This window comes from Elephas maximus, chromosome 23, assembly GCF_024166365.1.
Source record: "Elephas maximus indicus isolate mEleMax1 chromosome 23, mEleMax1 primary haplotype, whole genome shotgun sequence".
NCBI lineage: Eukaryota > Metazoa > Chordata > Mammalia > Proboscidea > Elephantidae > Elephas > Elephas maximus.
The window spans coordinates 32452642-32473609 of NC_064841.1; positions in this window are offsets into that span (position 1 = coordinate 32452642).

A 20968-nucleotide genomic window follows, 5' to 3' on the forward strand; every position below is an offset into this window, starting at 1 on the left:
TTTGCAAGTGTTCTGGAATCCTTCTATAGAAATATAATTACAAATCATACACAGTGTATATTAGCCAATCCAAAGAAATATGGAAAACCAAGCAGGGTATTCTGGGAAACAGAATTAGTCAAGAATCATGACTCTTTCATGTTATTTTAGCTAATATATCCATTTATTAAAAATGTAAATCAGTGTTGCCAACAGATTTGGTTAAGACCGTGTTTGATATGAAAAGGATAACATAGCATCTTTCAAGGGCCACAAGACACTTCAGTCTGCATACATTCTGAACACTAGCTAGAAGTTTCATGACATTAAAGACTTTTACACTACCTGCAGAGTGAGCTAGTTAACAATCAATAGAACAAGCACCTTTCTTCACCATATATGGATTTTTAAGTACTCTGATTTAAAAAAAAAAAGTTTAATAATAACGAGAATGACCAAATTATATATTAGATGAAACAAAATTAATAATGGTACCCAACCTATGACTAGCCACTATAAATATACTTCACTTAATTTTCAGAACATTTCTATGAGATAGATTTTATGGCTCCCATTTTATGAGAAAAGCCAAAGCTCAGAAAGATTTAGTAATTAGTGGAATGTCTCAGGGTTTAAACTCAAAAGCTAATTTTCTTCTCATTGCCTCTGAGGATAATGAGAACTAGCACAGAGGCTGCTCCTCTCCTGTATGTTAACATTCCAGGTTTCCTAGTACCTTAGAAGGAAAGAAAGGAAGGGAGGGAGAAAAAGGGAAATAAAAAAAAGGAATGAATGGATTAATAAATAGATTCAAGATTAATTTTATGAAACTATGGTAAAATGTCAGAACCTGGGGGTTTGTATTTTTTATAACTTATGAAAACAATGAGTACGTAATATTTAGTTGCTGTTGCTAAATTTCAAACATGGACCTTGGTTAATGGGAAGTAACAGCACCCCTACTTCATACCATATGCCAGAATAACTCGAAATGGATTAAAGATCTAAATGAAACAGTTAAAACTGTAAAACTCTTAGAAGAAAACATAGGTATAAATCTTTCTGACCTTGAGTTAGCCATGGTTTCTTAGATCTGACACCACAGGCACATGCAAAGAAAAAGTAAAGTTGAACTTTGTCAAAATTTTTGAAATGTGTATAGCAAAGTATACTTACTGTCAAAACAGTGAAAAGGAAACCCAAACAATGGGAGAAAATATTTGCAAATCATATATCTAGTGAGGATCTAGGACCCAGAATATATAGGAGTCCCCATGTGGTGCAAGTGGTTAAAGGCTGGACTACTAACTGAAAGTTTGGTGGTTCAAACCCACCCAGAGGAGTCTTGAGAGTAAAGTTTAGTGAGCTCCTTCCGAAAGGTCACAGCTTTGAAAAACCTATGCGGCAGTTCTGTTCTGATAGATGGGATTGCCATGAATCAGAATCAAACTGACAGCAACTAACAACAACAAAGACATACAGAATATATAAAGAATGCTCACGACTCAATAATAAAACGACAATCAAATTAAAAAAATGCACAAAGGACTTTAATAGGCATTTCTTCAAAGAATACAAAGAGCTAATAAGCACATAAAAAAATGTTCAACATTATTAATCATTAGGGCAATACAAATCAAAACCACAATGAGATACCACTTCACAACCACTATAACGGTTAAAATTAAAGAAATAAAAAAAAAAAAAACAAGTGTTATTAGTGGGAATGTAAAATGATACAGCTACTTTGGAAAACAGTTTGGCAGTTCCTCAAAATATCAATCGTACAGGTACCATGTTTCTGTTAGGGGCTGTCAAATCAGTTCCAACTCATAGTGACCCTATGTACAATGAACATTGCCCAGTCGTGTGCCATCCTCACAATCATTGTTATGCTTGAGCCCACTGTTGCAGGCACTGCGTCAATTTATCTCCTTGAGGGTCTTCCTTTTCTTCGCTAGCCTCCTACTTTACCAAGCATGATGTCCTTTTCCAGGGACTGGTCTCTCCTGATAACATGTCCAAAGTATGTGAGACATAGTCTTGCCATCCTTACTTCTAAAAAGCATTCTGGCTGTACTTCTTCCAAGACAGACTTGTTTGTTCTTTTGGCAGTCCATGAAATATTCAATATTCAAAGGCGTCAATTCTTCTTTCATCTTCATTGTTCATTGTCCAGTTTTTACTTGCATATGAGGCGATTGAAAACATCATGGCTTGAGTCAGGGACACCTTAATCTTCAAGGTGACATCTTTGCTTTTTAACAGTTTAAAGAGGTCTTTTGCAGCAGGTTTGCCCAATGCAATGCATCTTTTGATTTCTTGACTGCTGCTTCCATGGGTTTTAATTGTGGATCCAAGTAGAGTGAAATCTTTGACAACATCAATCTTTTCTCCATTTATCATGATGTTGCTTATTGGTCCACTTACGAGGATTTTTGTGTTCTTTATGTTGAGGTGTAATCCATACTGAAGGCTGTGGTCTTTGATCTTCATCAGCGACTGCTTCAAGTCTTCTTCACTTGCAGCAAGCAAGGTTGTGTCATCTGGATAACACAAGTTGTTAATGAGTCTTCTTCCAATCCTGATGCCCATTCCTCTTCATATAGTCCAGCTTCTAGGATTATTTGCTCAGCATACAGATTTAATAAGTATAGTGAAAGGATACAACCCTGACACACACTCTTCCTGACTTTAAACCACGTAGTATCCCCTTGTTCTGTTCAAACAACTACCTCTTGTACAAGTTCCTCATGAGTACAATTAAGTGTTTTGGAATTCCCATTCTTCACAATGTTATCCATAATTCGTTATGATCCACACAGTGGAATGCCTTTGCATAGTCAATAAAACACAAGTAAATATCTTTCTGGTATTTTCTGCTTTCAGCCAAGATCCATCTGACATTAGCAGTGATAACCCTCATTCCACGTCCTCTTCTGAACCTAGCTTGAATTTCTGGCAGTTCCCTGTCCGTGTACTGCTGCAGCTGATTTTGAAGGGTCTTCAGCAAAATTCTACTTGTGTGTGATATTAATGAAATTGTTCGATAATTTTCACATTCTGTTGGGTCACCTTTCTTTGGAATAGGCATAAATATCGGTCTCTTTCAGTTGGTTGGCCAGGTAGCTGTCTTCCAAATTTCTTGGCATAGACAAGTGAGCACTTCCAGCACTGCATCCATTTGTCAAAACATCTCAGTTGATATTCCATCAATTCCTGGAGCCTTGTTTTTCACCAATGCCTTCAGTGCAGCTTGGACTTCTCCCTTCAGTACCATCAGTTCCTGATCGTATGCTGCCTCCTAAAATGGCTGAACATCGACCAACTTTTTTTTGTACTGTAACTCGGTGTATTTCTTTTGTCTTCTTTTGATGCTTCCTGCATCATTTAATATTTTCCCTGTAAAATACTTCAATATTGCAACACGAGACTTGAATTTTTTCTTCGGTTCTTTCAGGTTGAGAAATGCTGAGTGTGTTCTTCCCTTTTGGTTTTCTAACTCCAGGTCTTTGCACATGTCATTACAATACTTTGTCTTCTCTAGCTGCCCTTTCAAATCTTCTGTTCAGCTCTTTTACTTCATCATTTCCTCCATTTACTTTAGCTTTTGAACTTGCTCTTGAATGTTGACTAGATAAAGCAAATGGAAGAGTTACCATGACCCAACAATTCCACTCCTGGGTATATGCTGTTGTCATTGTTAGGTGCTGTAGGGTCGGTTCCAATTTATAGCGACCCTATGTACCATAGAAGGAAACAATGCCTGGTCCTACGCCATCCTCACAATCGTTGTTATGCTCGAGCCCATTGTTGCAGCCACCATGTCAATCCATCTCATTGAGGGTCTTCCTCTTTTCCACTGACCCTGTACTTTACCAAGCACGAAGTCTTCCTCCAGAGACTGATCCCTCCCGACAACAAGTCCAAAGTATGTAAGATGCAGTCTCGCCATCCTTCCTTCTAAGGAGCATTCTAGTTGTACTTTTTCCAAGACAGACCTGTTTGTTCTTTTGGCAATCCACGGTATATTCAATATTCTTCACCAACAACACAATTTAAAGGCATCAATTCTTCTTCGGTCTTTGTTATTCATCGGCCATCTTTCACGTATAGGAGGCGATTGAAAACACCATGGTTTGGGCCAGGAGCACATTAGTCTTCAAGGTGACATCTTTGCTTTTCAACACTTTAAAGAGGTCCTTTGCAGCAGCTTTGCTGCAAAGCGTCTTTTGATTTCTTGACAGCTGCTTTTATGGATGTTGATTGTGGATCCAAGTAAAATGAAATCCTTGACAACTTCAATCTTTTCTCCGTTTATCATGATGTTGCTTTTTGGTCCAGTTGTGAGGGTTTTTGTGTTCTTTATGTTGACGTGTAATCCATACTGAAGTCTGTGGTCTTTGATCTTCATTAGTTAAGTGCTTCAAGTCATCTTTGCTTTCAGCAAGCAAGGTTGTGTCATCTGCATAACACAAGTTGTTAATGAGTCTTCCTCCAATCCTAATGCCCCGTTCTTCTCCATATAGTCCAGCTTCTCAGATTATTTGCTCAGCATACAGGTTGAATAGGTATGGTGAAAGGATACAACCCTAACACACAGCTTTCTTGGCTTTAAACTACTCAGTATGCCCTTGTTCTGTCTGAACAACTGCCTCTTGATCTATGTACAGGTTCCTCATGAGTACAATTAAGTGTTCTGTAATTCCCATTCTTAGCAATGTTATCCATAACTGGGTATATACACAAAATAAATGAAAACATAAGTCCACACAAAAAATTGTACACAAATATTCATAGTCGTATTATTCATAATAGCAAAAAAATGGAAGTAACTCAAATGTCCATCAAGTGATCAGTGGATTAAAAAAAGGTGGTATAGCCATACAACAGAACTGAGCCATAAAAATGAAGTACTGATGCATGATACAAGATGGATGAATCTTGAAAACATTATGTAAAGTGAACCAGATAAAAATGCCACATATTATCCCATTTATGTGAAATGTCTAGGATAGGCAAATCCATAGAGAAGGAAAGTAGATTAGTGGTTGCCGGGGGCTGGGGGAGATAGGAATGGTGAGACTGCTACTGGATACAGAGTTTCTTTGTGGGGGTGATGAAAATATTCTGGAATTAGATGGTGATGACTGCTGCACAACTCTGTGAATACACTAAACACCACTCACTTGTATACTTTAAAATAGTGAATTTCAGGGTATGTGAATTGTATCTCAGTATAAAAACTGAGTTTGGAAGGGTGTAGTGGGGTGAGGAAAAGAATCTTGAAAAGAGGAATGATTCGACTATGAGCAATGTTCGTTTATTCATTCAGCAAGCATTCATGGAGCACTTACTCTGTGTCTGGCATTTTCATAGTCACTGGAGACACTGAATGGAGCTAAGCAGGTCTTTATTATGGAACTTTAGTGGAACTGTGGAGACTCTGAAATTTAAAAGAGTAATGTTCCTTAAAGATAATTTAAAGGACATGATGAGAAATGAACAATACCTCTATACTAATTTTGCTTGGTAATATGAGGTCAGCAGGTAAAAGTAATGTAAAAAAGCATTAGTATGGTGGGATAATGATTAAATTTTTTAAAAAGAATTTATTATCATTCTAAGTCATTTTTTAAAGTTTGTTTTGTTTTTTAAAGAAACCAACCAACCTATACAACTACCCTTGCTGAACCAGCCTTCCAGTACGTTCACTTCACCCTGACTTGACCTGTTCCTTCCTTCAGGTTGAATGTTAATGTTTACGGAGGGAAGGAGTCAATTTCTGCAGACTCTTGATTTTCCTGCTTCATTCCATACATTTTGTAGAATGGAGTCTCTGAGGGCACTAAGCAGGTAAGCTGAAGAGTGTTTGGGTGAAGACATATTATGTGCATGGTGCTCTAAAACTCAAATCTTCCCCTCTCAGAAATACATTTGTCATCTCAGGCAGTTTGTTTCTGGTTTCCTCAAATTGGCATTTTTCCTTTCCTTTTTAAAGGATGTTTCTTAGAGATTGAAGATATGGACCATTTTATTTACTGTTGCTTGGCTAGAAGAACACTATATTGTGCTATCACCATTTAGTTACACACAATCGATGCATAAGCATCTGTTTCGGCTGCTCAGCAACTGTTCGTGATGATGAGAACTGAAATCACTACTGTTCTACAGATAAGAGAAAAATGTGTGTTTCCCCTTCAACCCACAAGTTCTCTGCTGAAATGCATCTAGGAAATAGTCCGTAAAAAGGTTATTAGGCAAAAAATACTTCAATGCAGTATATATTTTTAAAAGATGACTCTTTTTCTCAAAGCCATGTCCAAAGATATTCTAAATCACTGTCATCATCATCATCAACATCATCTCCTTAAAAGGGAAATCTATCTACCTATAGATACTAATGAATGTTAACAATGAAGGAGACTGCTTAAACTACATATGAGAAAAAGCCAAAGGGCTACATTATGTTAGGAGTAAAACGAACAAGAGCAGAAAAATAAAAGCCCAGGTGGAGACCTAGCTCAAACTGCCTGTGTAGGTAACATACAGTGGGTAACTCTTACGTTCCCTAGGCCACTAAAGAACCACAAAAAACATTTTAAAAAGAAAAGAAAAAAATCTACACTGAAAGTAAGCTAGCACCAGATGTGTAAGATTGCTTTATTGATGTAATTACTTTTATTTTTATTCCTCTTTTAGAATGCTTAGGTTTATCTACTTCTGTTAACTGGGATTTCGTTGCATGTTTGCACTTATGCTATGGTAATGCAAGGACAAAATAACTTCTACCATTCTTTCTTGTGAGGAATAGCATATGGTGTCAAATTATGAGGAAAATAAAGAGCTATATTAAAACAAGGATTATTGAGTCAGTGGAAAGGGTAAGGCACCATAAATCAGAAGATCTCAAGGTCGTGGTCAACTCCACCACTGGTCTTGCCATGGAAACTTAGGCTAACTCCGAGTGTGCCTTTCCTCATGTATAGGATAGATTAACTATAATCATGCCCTCACAAATTTGTTGCTGTTGCTGTTGTTGGGTGTCGTTGAGTCAACTTTTTACTCATAGTGACCCCATGTGATAGAGTAGAACTGCCTCATACAGTGTTCTAGGCTGTAATCTTTATGGGAACAGATGGCCAGGTCTTTTTCCCGGGGAGTTGTTGGGTAGGGTCAAACTGCTAACTTTTTGGTTAGCAGCTGAGTGCTCAACTGTTATGTATAATTTTGTTAGAAAGGTTTAGTTAAAATGTGTGAAAGCATGTTATAAAACAAAACAAAATACATGCTAAATGGTCATAATAGGTATGTAATGCAAATAAAGAAAAAAATCCATTTTCATGTTTTATCCTATTGTTTGTGGGATTTAAGTTAGATGAGTTTGTTCCTTGCTATTTCCCTAGCATTTAGAACAGCTCCTAGCACAAAGTAGGTGTTCATTAATGATTTGCTGATCTAATAAATAAATGCATATGTAATACGTAATTAGTTTCTCTTTTATTCTTTCCCTAAAACATAAAAAAAAAATACACACCTGATAAAAAAGTAACATATATTTTAATTTCTGCTCTCTATAGAGAATAAAACATAAGTGCCTTTTCAGTTAATCAATTACCTGAAAGCAATGAAAGAGTGCATAACCAGTACAGAATGCAGAAATTCGATACCTTACATAAATCAGTACTGACTGAACATACATTACACTAACAAGAAGGGAGGGTTTGAGATGTTTTCTAATGATTTCTCTTGATGTGTGTTTTAGAGTTGACTGTAGGTCTCAAATCCAGAGGCAGGGAATGACAAAACTTAGTCATATCTTGAATCTCTAAATCTATACCTCATCACTCACAGCATGTGCTCTGCTTTTTCTGACGGCTTATTGGAAATCATGCCAAGATTCTCCAGGAAACGGGGCTTCTGTGAAAGAATTATAGTAGGCACCTTTCTTGAGAAAGGGAAGTATCTTTATTTAAAAACAAGATTTGAAAATATATTAGACATCTCCATGTGACACTCATGTTTCAAAAGCTTTTCTTTCTTTCCTTTTTTTTCTTGAGCATTACCACCTTTAAAATTTGCATTAGCCAGGCATTTTAACTCCACTTAAATAGGAAATTTCAGAGAGGCTGACTTGTCCAAGGGCCTATAAGTAGAAATCACTGGAGCTGGATTTGAATCCAGGACTTTTGACTCCATCTTTGATGCTCCTTCCTCTGTATCTCAGCTGCCTATTTAGCATCCCGGCCCACCATGGGAATTCTCCCATATCCAGGCATATCAGGAAGTTTGGCTGGACACCATGAATTTTATTGGCCTGAAGACAATGGGGAATCTGGTTGATTTGGGAGCTAGTGGCCAGCTAGATAAGGAAAAAAAGATGCATAAACTTGCTCTGTAGATTGTTAATTGCGTTATGCAGATGACACAAGGTTGGTTGCTGAAAGTGAAAAGGACTTGAAGCACTTACTAATGAAGATCAAAGACGACAGGCTTCAGTATGGATTGTACCTCAACATAAAGAAAACAAAAATCCTCACAACTGGACCAATGAGCAACATCATGATAAACAGAGAAAAGATTGAACTTGTCAAGGATTTCATTTTACTTGGCTCCACAATCCACAGCCATGGAAGCAGCAGTCAAGAAATTACCAGATGCATTGCATTGGGTAAATCTGCTGCAAAGGACCTCTTTAAAGTGTTGAAGAGCAAAAACTTCACCTTGAAGACTAAGGCACGACTGACCCAAGCCATGGTATTTTCAATCGCATCATATGCATATGGGAGCTGGACAATGAATAAGGAAGACCAAAGAAGAACTGATGCCTTTGAATTGTGGTGTTGGCGAAGAATATTGAATATGCCATGAACTGCCAAAAGAACGAACAAATCTGTCTTAGACGAAGTACAAACAGAATGCTCCTTAGAAGCAAGGATGGTGAGACTGTGTCTTATATACTTTGGACATGTCATCAGGAGGGATCATTCCCTGGAGAAGGACATCATGCTTGGCAAGGTACAGGGTCAGCGGAAAAGAGAAGACCCTCAACAAGGTGGACTGACACAGTGGCTACAACAATGAGGTCAAGCATAACAACGATTGTAAGGATGGCGCAGGAGCGGGCAGTGTTTCATTCTGTTGTGCATAGGGCTGCTATGAGTCAGAACTGACTCAACGGCACCTAACAACAACAACAACAAAACTTGCTCTTGGGGCCCTGGCTGGCAGTCAGGAGTTGCAGGTGGTTTTGAGTGCAGTTTGTTATGATACATCTCAAATTGCCCCTGGACTAGTATGGATTCATCCAGTTCCCAGGGCCTGGAATTGTCCAGCTATCAGGGGAAAAACGGGGGTACCAAAACATCAGTAAGCAATTCAAAGTTAAGTGCTATAAGAAACCGAGAGCAGATGCAGACCTTTCTTTTTGATGGCTGAGTAACAGGAGCTCAGAAGTTTAAACCAGGAAATGGGATGGGTCACCATGAGTTAGAGCCGACTTGAGGGCAACTAAAAAAAACAAGCCTCAGGATCCTTCTTGTTAAAATGGTGATAATACACATGCTTCTGAGAGTTCTGAGTGCTAAGAAGATAATGCCTGTGAAGTGTTTGATACAGTATCTTCTTATACAAAGTAGATATTTCATAGATGGTAGCTACAAAATCATCTTTGTCACTATTATTTTTATCTATTAATACATAGGGACAGAGAGGTTAAAAAATACCAATACCTGGCACCACCCCAGAAAACTTGGGTCATAATTTCTAGGGATTGATTCCATGTATGGTTCTTTTAAAAGTCCCCCAGGAAGTGACTGTGACATTTAGTCCTGGCTGAGAACTACTGATCCATCTTCAGCCAAGTCCTTGCCTTGTTACTATAGCTCTTACTCCCCTGGAATGACCTTCCTTTAAAACTGACAGGGCACTCTCTGCACTCGGAGGCAGATTTACCACGAAACTCTGAAACTTAAGCTTCAGGCCTCCTCACTTGCATGAGCCCCTTCTAAGGCTCTGCATCTACTTCTGTACTCCTAGTTTTGTATTTGTATTTGGAAACCCTGGTCGAGTAGTGGTTAAGTGCTACGGCAGCTAACCAAAGGGTCGGCAGTTCGAATCCTCCAGGCACTCCTTGGAAACTATGGGGCAGTTCTACTCTGTCCTATAGGGTCGCTATGAGTCGGAATCGACTCGACGGCACTGGGTTTTTAGTTTTGTATTATTTTTCTTGAGTAGCATCTCCCCCATTGTACAAGTTTCAGGCTCCACAAAACCTGAATCCATAAATCCTTGTTGCACTTCCCTTGAAGTGAGAAACCAGCAAAGAGTCCCAAACGCTTAGCTTGTGCCTGGAAAGAATCTGCTATTCAAATTGCATCCGGCTGTTTGCTGGCCCTCTCCTGAACAGTTAAGGAGTTGATGTTACCTTGAATTCTTGTCAACTCTCACTGAGTTCTCTGTGTCTTTAAATTCACCCTTTCAGTCTTTTTATTTTGAACATGCTGAGCAGCCAGGCCAGCTGGACAAACTGTATCAACCACCAGCTGAGAGCTAACCTGACCAGTCCATATTTGTAAATTATACCCTCAGGTGGGTGTAGCCTGGGGAAATTTGAAGGACATTTTTGTGAACTTCTTATGACTTCTGGGTCTTTTTTCAGAACTCAGGGTAAGAATTAACATTCCCTAAAAAAAAAAATTTTTTTTTTTTTTTAAATAATGCTACTCAGTAACCTCCAGTCTATTATCTTATTTTCTTATCTTCTCCAATAAAAACAACCATAATTCTTGGTTCTGTAAGCAATTTCCTTTTACTATCTAACCAGAATCAGAAATAATCCTATTTCTCTCAGTCTTCTGCTCCCCAGAAAGTGTAATTATCATGTTGTCCATTGATGTTTCTGAGAGAAACTGCTACTTCAAATTTATTACACAAACTGCTCACTTTTCACATAAATGTCATTTCAAAAGAGGCACTCTTCTTACAATTCCTACAGAATTTGGGGTTTATCTCTACAGAAGGCAGTATGTTTTCCAGTATGATCCTCCTGGAAGGAAAAAATATAAAACCTCATCACCTAAATTATTCTGTTATTTCAAAGGCTGACAGTTCAATTCTCTGTAGAGAGATGCAGGGTCAAGCCTCAGGAGCAAATGTAGCAGATTTCAATCCAGTGTAATTTGGTGGGGACGGAGGGGAAGAAGGCAGCAAATCATTCCACCAGCGTCCATGGGAACAAACATGTTGGCTGAAGTCATGAACTGGGTTTTTCAAGGAGATAAATATTCATTGGTGGAGGTTATTTCATTTTGAAAGCAAAAATTAATAAGAAGATAGGGCAGTTAAGGAACAGGACCCAAGTGAAACTTAAGAGTGGCAAAGTGGTTAAGGAAAGGCCTGGAAGCAGGCCCTAAGGGACTCTAGTGAAGACGGCATTGGAAAAGCTGGGAACAGGTCACATTGGAGGGTAGTTTGGCAGAGTGTGGCTATGAACGTTTTCCTATGTTTTCTCTTTGGAATAGGCTTTTTTTTTTTTTTTTTTTAGGATTTTTAAGTAATAGTAAAAGTATAAAAAAAACAAACATTATTTTTAGGTAATTCCCAAAATGTCACTTTAAGGGGATGTCTGGTTTTTTTTTTTTTAATCAAATCAGCATTCTGTGTTTAAACTACTGGCATGCCTGTTAATTCATTAAGAAACTTTATCCTTCAGCAATAAAAGCAGAGCTAAACCTTAAATTATAAAACGAAAAAAATATAACAACTCAAACCAATTTATTATCTCCCATCTTCTCTTATTCTCCAGTATATGTTTTTTTGAACAATTATTTATTTCATGTGTTTAATTTTTTTTTTATTATTATTTGTTATATTCTTTGACCTTCACTTAGTTAATACTGTTCTTTTTCTCTGACTTCGAAGGTTTTCAATATCTGGGTTACCACTAAATGTCACAGGCAGTATCTGATTGTCTGTACCTAACAAGAATGTAACTGCGTCTTTAGCAAAGGGCATTCTGAGTTTTGCTGAGTCTTGCAGAAATTTGCTGAGTTATTTAATTTGCAAACGAATGTTTTCATCTGCCTTGAAAGGCCTAATTGACAGAGTTGTAGCATTAGCTGAATGAAAATAGAACCGTTTCTGTGAAATTTCCTTTTGTAGCTCTTTGCTATTTTTCAGCAGGTGATAAACTCATGCACTTACGTGGGGAAGTAGTTTAAATATGGTGCCAGCTGTGGCATATGACTGCCTTGGGCAGTTAGAAATGTTCCCACTGATACCTCTGAGAAAGAAAATCATCACTCAATCTAACCATGAAAGCTACATGGAGACAAAAATCAATCATTCTAAAAGAGCAAAGAAAAAATATCATGTATCATAAATATACACTGGCAGTTAAACATTAATAATGGGAACATATTTATTTCTTAGATTTATAAAGTATCATGTCTCCAAAGAGTATGCATATACATAGGTATATATATGATGAGAATAGGTGCTAACCAATACCAAAACATTATTCTAATACCGGGGTACAAAATAATTATTAAGTAAAAAATATAATTTCATAATATTTTAAGCCCCTTTGCATATGAGATTAACTGACTTGGAAGCATACAAAGTTGGTGCTTAAATGCATATCATTACAGCACACTGTGTGTGAGTCTGCATGTTAATAGGATCACCGAAGGCTCAGAAATGTTTTGCAAATTGGGTCCAGCCCACAGATCTTTAAAATTTATGGTAATATTCACTTTACTTTACATACCCAGGTATTGTTTTAAGTTTTTAGGTGTTTGCCTCTGGTGTCGTCCAGAGGATATAGAATCCAGGTTCCTGCAAAGTAAGACTGGCTTAAAGGTAAACTTTCACTATTATCACCTTGTAAATCATAACTCAATTTTCAAAAAATATATTTTAAACTTAAATAAAAAGCATGGTCATTCTAAATCTGTATTACTCAATTTTTGCTTTCAAATACACGCAATCCCCCATCTTCTCTTTCGTATTGGTTAAATCTTTTAAGTCCTCAAGTTTTTTTCTGTAATTTACACATGTAAAAATTGCAGATAAGCAAAAACACTAAATGCTTATAACCTTGAGAGCAATTCAAATTGTGTAGTAAAAAGTCAACCTTAGACGTCCAACACCAAGGAGTAGGAGAATATACATACATATGTGTGTGTGTGTGTATATATATGGGGGGGGCAGATAACATTTTCTAATTATCCCAAAAGTTCAGTTTTAGTTTTTAATAACAATGAAAATAGAACTAAACATCATTTTCAGCCAGAGCTGACCTTCCTTCCTGCTTAGAATTGTCCAGAAAGGTTTAACACCCTTGCCTGAGAAACTACAGCATTAGAACGATCTGTGCCCGTGATGATAGACTATGCTGTAGAACAAGCATTTTGCCAAGCATGATAAAATCTGCTCTCAAAAGTGCTTCCATGGACAGGTTGTGTCCCCCTTGTGACCTCCACACAATTAACATTCTGCACAGCTGAAAGAAGAAAAGGAGTTGATGAAGCAGAGGTGCAGAATCTTTCTAGGTGAGTTTCATTGCCCTAAAAATAGATACTTTGTAAGCTATCCTATATGAGCTCTGGAAGGGGTGGTTACCCTTTACTTATGGGGAGGAAAAGGGCAAATAAAAACCCACTCCCCTAGAGAACAAATATTTTCCTGGTTGCAATAAACTCGCAATAAAGCTAATATTGAAAATATTCCCATTAAGTAACTTCTCAAAAAAACCACAGTAACCTTAAGTAGGAGTGTCCATAATTTTCAATATTAGAAATAATCGCTGTTGTTGAAGAACGATGGAAATGCATTGATCAAGCCTGAGGCGACCACACTATTATGGTTAGTGTTGGTTCACCTTATTACCAGCATCAGGCATTTGTACAGGTATCTATCATTCCAATTTCCTTAACTATTAAATACGGTTAATAAGGAATATTCTGAGAATGTTTCCCATGCATTGATTGATACAAGATTGATAATTTTGCTATTCCTCTGATCAATATTTCCAACACACCTGCCTTGCCAACTACCCTTCCCATTTGCAGCACTTCATAGTTCACGGGGAAAAAAATGGAAGCAATAAAGCAGGAAATCCACATTTATCATTAAACCTGCCTGCCAGTCTCTCCCCATCTGTACAGTACCTACATTCTCTACATTACTTCTACAGAAGACACATCCTGCCCCTACTCAGATGGGAGCCTTTCACTTGGGCTTCAGCTCCTCCAACTCCAAATTGCCTCTGGGGACATCACTCTGACAATTTTCCTCTCACTCCTGCATTATCTTTTTTTTTTTTTTTAAGTTTCTGTTAGGGTATTTCCATTAACAACTATGCTCTAAATTCTTCTTTCAGAAAATCTTTTTCTAGTCCTTTCATTGTTCCTTACCGACCACTGCACTTCTCTGCTCTACTACCTTCTCATAAAATACATAGAGTTGTCTACACAGGTGTTTGCATTCCACTTCCTCACATTCACTCTTCTGCAATCAGGTTTTGGTTCTCCACTGAACCGATTCTTACCAAGGCTCCCAGCAACCTTCATATTACTGGCTCTCATGGTTCAGCAGCAGCCAATACTATTGACAATTTTCTCTTTACGGAAACATTTTTTCCCTGTTGGTTTCTGTGACATGCATTCTTCTGGTTTTACTACCAGCTCAGAATCCTTGGGTGGTGCAAACACTTAATGTGCTCCACTGCTAAATGAAAAGCTGCAGGCTCAAGTCCACCGGCGGTGCCTCGGAAGATAGGCCTGGCGATCTACTTTTGAAAATCAGCATTGAAAGCCCTAGGGAGTACGATTCTACTCTGACACACATGAGGTCATTGTGAATCAGAATTGACTTAACAGCAACTGGTTTGATTTTTGTTTGTGTATTTTTCTTGGGGGGGGGGGCGGGGTTCATTGCCTAATGAAAAGTCACCCTTAGAACATCTACACCAATAGGGACAGAAATACACTTGTATCTGTATGAACTCTGCTGAGGTCTCCTTCTCCGCCAGACCTCTAGATAGGAGCCTGTCACCTAAATTGGTCTTTTGCCCTCTTTCTTCCTTTGGTCTCTCTACTGAGGTGATCTTATCCAATCCCATAGCATTAAATAATATATTTTTTTAGAAGGTCCCTGGGTGGTACAGGTAATTTGCACTCAGTTACTAACCTAAAATTTGGTAAAACGAACCCACCCAGTAGCTCCACAAAAGAATGTCCTGGTGATCTGCTTCCTTAAATATCACAGACCAGACAACACCCCGGAACCCGGTTCTCCTCTAACACATGGCGTTGCCACGAGTCGGAACTGATTTGACAGCAACCGGTTTGGTTTTGGTTTCATTAATCATTAATGACACCAAGATTTACAACCCCCACTTAAATTTCTTTCCTTCAGCTCCAGACTAAATTCAATAACATCCCTGATACTTCCATAAGAGAACATTTAATTTCTGTTTGCAAATTGGTGTTTTCCCACAGGATACCTTTAGTTATTCCTCTCACCACCATCCATGGAAACCCTGGTGGCATAGTGGTTAAGTGGTATGGCTTTGTTGATTCTACCCCCAAATATATTTGAAAAAATATATTTCTTTCTTCAGATTTATTGTTATCATGATACCTAAGTCACAATTTCATCTTCCTACGACCATGGTGATGCCCAGACTTTTATTCTTATTTTTACTAAACCCATTATCCATATAGTACTGACAGTAGTCCTTCAATAACTTGAGCCTTTTCCTACTTCAGGGCTTTTCCCATGTCACTCTGTCTGCAAAGTCCTTCTCCTCCATTTTCATATTACCGTAGCATTCTTGTTCTCTAAGTACTATGTTATAGGTTACCTACAGAGCTGTGCCACCTAGATTCCTCTTCAGAACTGAGGCACTCGTGCACCTCCAGCTGGGAGTGCCAATGGTTGAAGGCCCCCCCTGAGTTCCTAACCAGGAATTATCTTCCACTGAGGTGAGTTGCCTTACCAGAGTTCATGCAGTCCCTTGAGGGGCAGCCCACATCCAATGCCTGGTAAGGGGCTAGGGGAGAGGGTATTGTATAAAGACCAATCCAGTCCCTTTGTTTCAAGGCAGAGACAATTTTGAAGGACAATTTCAGCTCCAGAGCTCTCTGCAGGATTGGCTAAGCCCCTGTTGCAACTGCATCACAGTTCAACCTATACCCAATTCTTTCTTGACCCTTCATGATGTTGTTCTCAAGAGCATTCCCCAATCAACCTCCTGATTTCAAATCTCAGAATCTATTTCCCAGGAACCGAATCTACGACAACGCTTGTTCAAAAGGTTCTTCCCTGATACTTGTAACCAAAGTGGCACTTTGGACATTCTCCCAGCCCTCCCTCTGCCTCCGTGACACACAAGCAATTATTTTCTCTTACAGAATCCTGTTTTTTTTTTTCTTCATAAATCCTAATCCCAATTTGCAATTCTGCAGATGGAAAGTCCCATCAGGATTGGAAACTTCTGCATCACAGTTCTTGACGTTGCTAGGTGCCGTCAAGTCAGTTCCGACTCGTAGCGGCTCTACGTACAACAAAATGAAACACTGCCTGGCCCAGTGCCATCCTCACAATTGTTGCTATGTTTGAGCCCATTGTTGCAGCCACTGTGTCAATCCATTTCACTGAGGGTCTTCTTCTTTTTCACTGACCCTCTACTTTACCAAGTTAATGCCTTCTCTAGGGACTGGTCCCTCCTGATAACATATCTCACCATTCTTGCTTCTAAGGAGCACTCTTGGCTATACTTCTTACAAGACTTGGAAGATGTGGTTATTGAATTCAAAAAAACATGCCCCTTTACCATCGTAGATATCAAGATATTAATAAAGCATTCGGGGTTAGACTGGTTGGCAATCTCCAGGTTACTCAAAGTTCCCAAGGGGTCATTGCTACTACTAAGCAGAGGGTCCTCACAGCTGTAAAAATTTGAACCCAAGAAGAACACTACAAAATTAGTCTTCACTGTTGCAAGATAATCAGCTTAATAAAGATTTTTCCTTCTTATTTTCATAAATTGAACAAATATTTAAGATAACTGAGACTTAAGGATACGTACAGAAATGTCCCACAAAGAAGAAATACACTCCATTTTTTAAAAAAACCCACTTTCTTGAAAGGTGGAGCAATCATAATGCTGGTGAACTTTGCCTTTGACACTCCGGAATACAGTCCATACAGTCCTAGGGAAAGGGTACAAGTTCCATTTCAGTTTCTTAAAAAGATAGAAGCAATAAACACACAAGGACTCTCCAACTGACCAGAGCAATCAAGTATAAATGCTTAGTGCCTACCCTTTCAGATTTAAGTCCAAAAGGTAATATTCTTGCTGAGCAAAGTGATTTTATTCCTGACCTTGGTACAAGCCTTAAATCTAGCCCAAAGGTACTGGTGAATCACATCTCAAAGGCTTTCCAAAGTAATTATTATGAAAAGTCCACTTTTTGAGTCATCTTAAAGAGCAATATCATACTAGGATAATAACTTGATTTTCCCCTTCTTTAGAGGATTTTGTAGAGTAAAGGTCAGTGGGTACACCCTTTTTTGTTCTTTTTAAATAATTTTTATTGTGCTTTAAGTGAAAATTTACAAATCAAGTCAGTCTGTCACATATAAGCTTATGTACACCTTACTCCATACTCCCACTTACTCCCCCCCTAATGAGTCAGCCCGCTCCCTCCTTCCAGTCTCTCCTTTCATAACGGTTTTGCCAGTTTCTAACCCTCTCTACCCTCCTGTCTCCCCTCCAGACACGAGATGCCAACACACTCTCAAGTGTCTACCTAATACAAGTAGCTCACTCTTCATCAGCATCTCTCTCCAACCCATTGTCCGGTCCCTTCCATGTCTGATGAGTTGTCTTCGGGAATGGTTCCTGTCCTGGGCCAACAGAAGGTTTGGGGACCATGACCGCCGGGATTCTCGAGTCTCAGTCAGACCATTAAGACTGGTCTTTTTATGAGAATTTGGGGTCTGCATCCCACTGTTTTCCTGCTCCCTCAGGAGTTCTCTGTTGTGTTTCCTGTCAGGGCAGTCATCAGTTGTGGCCGGTCTCAGGATGATGTAAGTCTCTGGTTCATGTGGCCCTTTCTGTCTCTTGGGCTCATAGTTATCGTGTGACCTTGATGTTCTTCATTCTCCTTTGATCCAGGTGGGTTGAGACCAATTGATGCATCTTAGATGGCCACTTGTTAGCATTTAAGACCCCAGATGCCACACTTCAAAGTGGGATGCAGAATGTTTTCATAATAGAATTATTTTGCCAATTGACTTAGAAGTCCCCTTAAGCCATAGTCCCCAAACCCCCGCCCTTGCTCCGCTGACCTTCAAAGCATTCAGTTTATCCCGGAAACTTCTTTGCTTTTGGTCCAGTCCAGTTGAACTGACCTTCCCTGTATTGAGTATTGTCCTTCCCTTCACCTAAAGTAGTTCTTATCTACTAACTAATCAGTAAATAACCCTCTCCCACCCTCCTTCCCTCCCCCCTCTCGTAACCACAAAAAAGTATGTGTTCTTCTCAGTTTATACTATTTCTCAAGATCTTATAATAGTGGTCTTATACAATATTTGTCCTTTTGCATCTGACTAATTTCACTCAGCGTAATGCCTTCCAGGTTCCTCAATGTTATGAAGTGTTTCACAGATTCGTCACTGATCTTTATCGATGCATAGTATTCCATTGTGTGAATATACCATAATTTATTTAACCATTCATCCGTTGATGGACACCTTGGTTGCTTCCAGCTTTTTGCTATTGTAAACAGTGCTGCAATAAACATGGGTGTGTATATATCTGTTCGTGTCAAGGCTCTTATTTCTCTAGGGTATATTCCGAGGAGTGGGATTTCTGGGTTGTATGGTAGTTCTATTCCCAACTTTTTAAGAAAACACCAGATGGATTTCCAAAGTGGTTGTACCATTTTACATTCCCACCAGCAGTGTATAAGAGTTCCAATCTCTCCTCAGCCTCTCCAACATTTATTATTTTGTGTTTTTTGGATTAATGCCAGCCTTGTTGGAGTGAGATGGAATCTCATTGTAGTTTTAATTTGCATTTCTCTAATGGCTAATGATCGAGAGCATTTTCTCATGTATCTATTAGCTGCCTGAATATCTTCTTTAGTGAAGTGCATGTTTATATCCTTTGCCCACTTTTTGATTGGGTTGTTTGTCTTTTTGTGGTTGAGTTTTAACAGAATCATATAGATTTTAGAGATCAGGCGCTGGTCGGAAATGTCATAGCTGAAAATTCTTTCCCAATCTGTAGGTGGTCTTTTTACTCTTTTGGTGAAGTCTTTAGATGAGCACAGGTGTTTGATTTTTAGGAGCTCCCAGTTATCTGGTTTCTCTTCGTCATTTTTGGTAATGTTTTGTATTCTGTTTATGCCTTGTATTAGGGCTCCTAAAGTTGTCCCTATTTTTTTTCCATGATCTTTATCATTTTAGTCTTTATGTTTATTTCTTTGATCCACTTGGAGTTAGTTTTTGTGCATGGTGTGAGGTATGGGTCCTGTTTCATTTTTTTGCAAATGGATATCCAGTTATGCCAGCACCATTTGTTAAAAAGACTATCTTTTCCCCAATTAACTGACACTGGGCCTTTGTAAATATCAGCTGCTCATATGTGGATGGATTTATATCTGGGTTCTCAATTCTGTTCCATTGGTCTATGTGCCTGTTGTTGTACCAGTACCAGGCTGTTTTGACTACCGTGGCTGTATAATAGGTTCTAAAATCAGGTAGAGTGAGGCCTCCCACTTTCTCCTTCTTTTTCAGTAATGCTTTGCTTATCCGAGGCTTCTTTCCCTTCCATATGAAGTTGGTGATTTGTTTCTCCATCACATTAAAAAATGTCATTGGAATTTGGATCGGAAGTGCATTGCATGTATAGATGGCTTTTGGTAGAATAGACATTTTTACTATGTTAAGTCTTCCTATCCATAAGCACAGGATGTTTTCCCACTTAAGTAGGTCCTTTTTAGTTTCTTGCACTAGTACTTTGTAGTTTTCTTTGTATAGGTCTTTTACATCTCTGGTAAGATTTATTCCTAAGTATTTTATCTTCTCGGGGGGTACCGTGAATGGTATTGATTTGGTGATTTCCTCTTCCATGTTCTTTTTGTTGATGTAGAGGAATCCAAGTGATTTTCGTATGTTTATTTTATAACCTGAAACTCTGCCAAACTCTTCTATTAGTTTCAGTAGTTTTCTGGAGGATTCCTTAGGGTTTTCTGTGTATAAGATCATGTCATCTGCAAATAGAGATAATTTTACTTCCTCCTTGCCTATCCGGATGCCCTTTATTTCTTTGTCTAGCCTAATTGCTCTGGCTAGGACCTCTAGCACTAGCACAAGGTTGAATAAGAGCGGTGATAAAGGGCATCCTTGTCTGGTTCCCGTTCTGAAGGGAAATGCTTTCAGGCTCTCTCCATTAAGGGTGATGTTGATTATGTTGAGGAATTTCCCTTCAATTCCTATTTTGCTGAGAGTTTTTATTATGAATGGGTGTTGGACTTTGTCAAATGCCTTTTCTGCATCAATTGAGAAGATCATGTGGTTTTTGTCTTTTGTTTTATTTATATGGTGGATTACATTAATGGTTTTTCTAATATTAAACCAGCCTTGTGTACCTGGTATAAATTCCACTTGGTCGTGGTGGATTATTTTTTTGACATGTTGTTGAATTCTATTGGCTAGAATTTTGTTGAGGATTTTTGCATCTATGTTCATGAGGGATATAGGTCTGTAATTTTCTTTTTTTGTGGTGTCTTTACCTGGTTTTGGTATCAGGGATATGGTGGTGGCTTCATAGGATGAGTTAGGTAGTATTCTGTCATTTTCCATGCTTTGAAATACCTTTAGTAGTAGTGGTGCTAACTCTTCCCTGAAAGTTTGGTAGAACTCTGCAGTGAAGTTGTCCGGGCCAGGGCTTTTTTTTTTTGTTGGGAGTTTT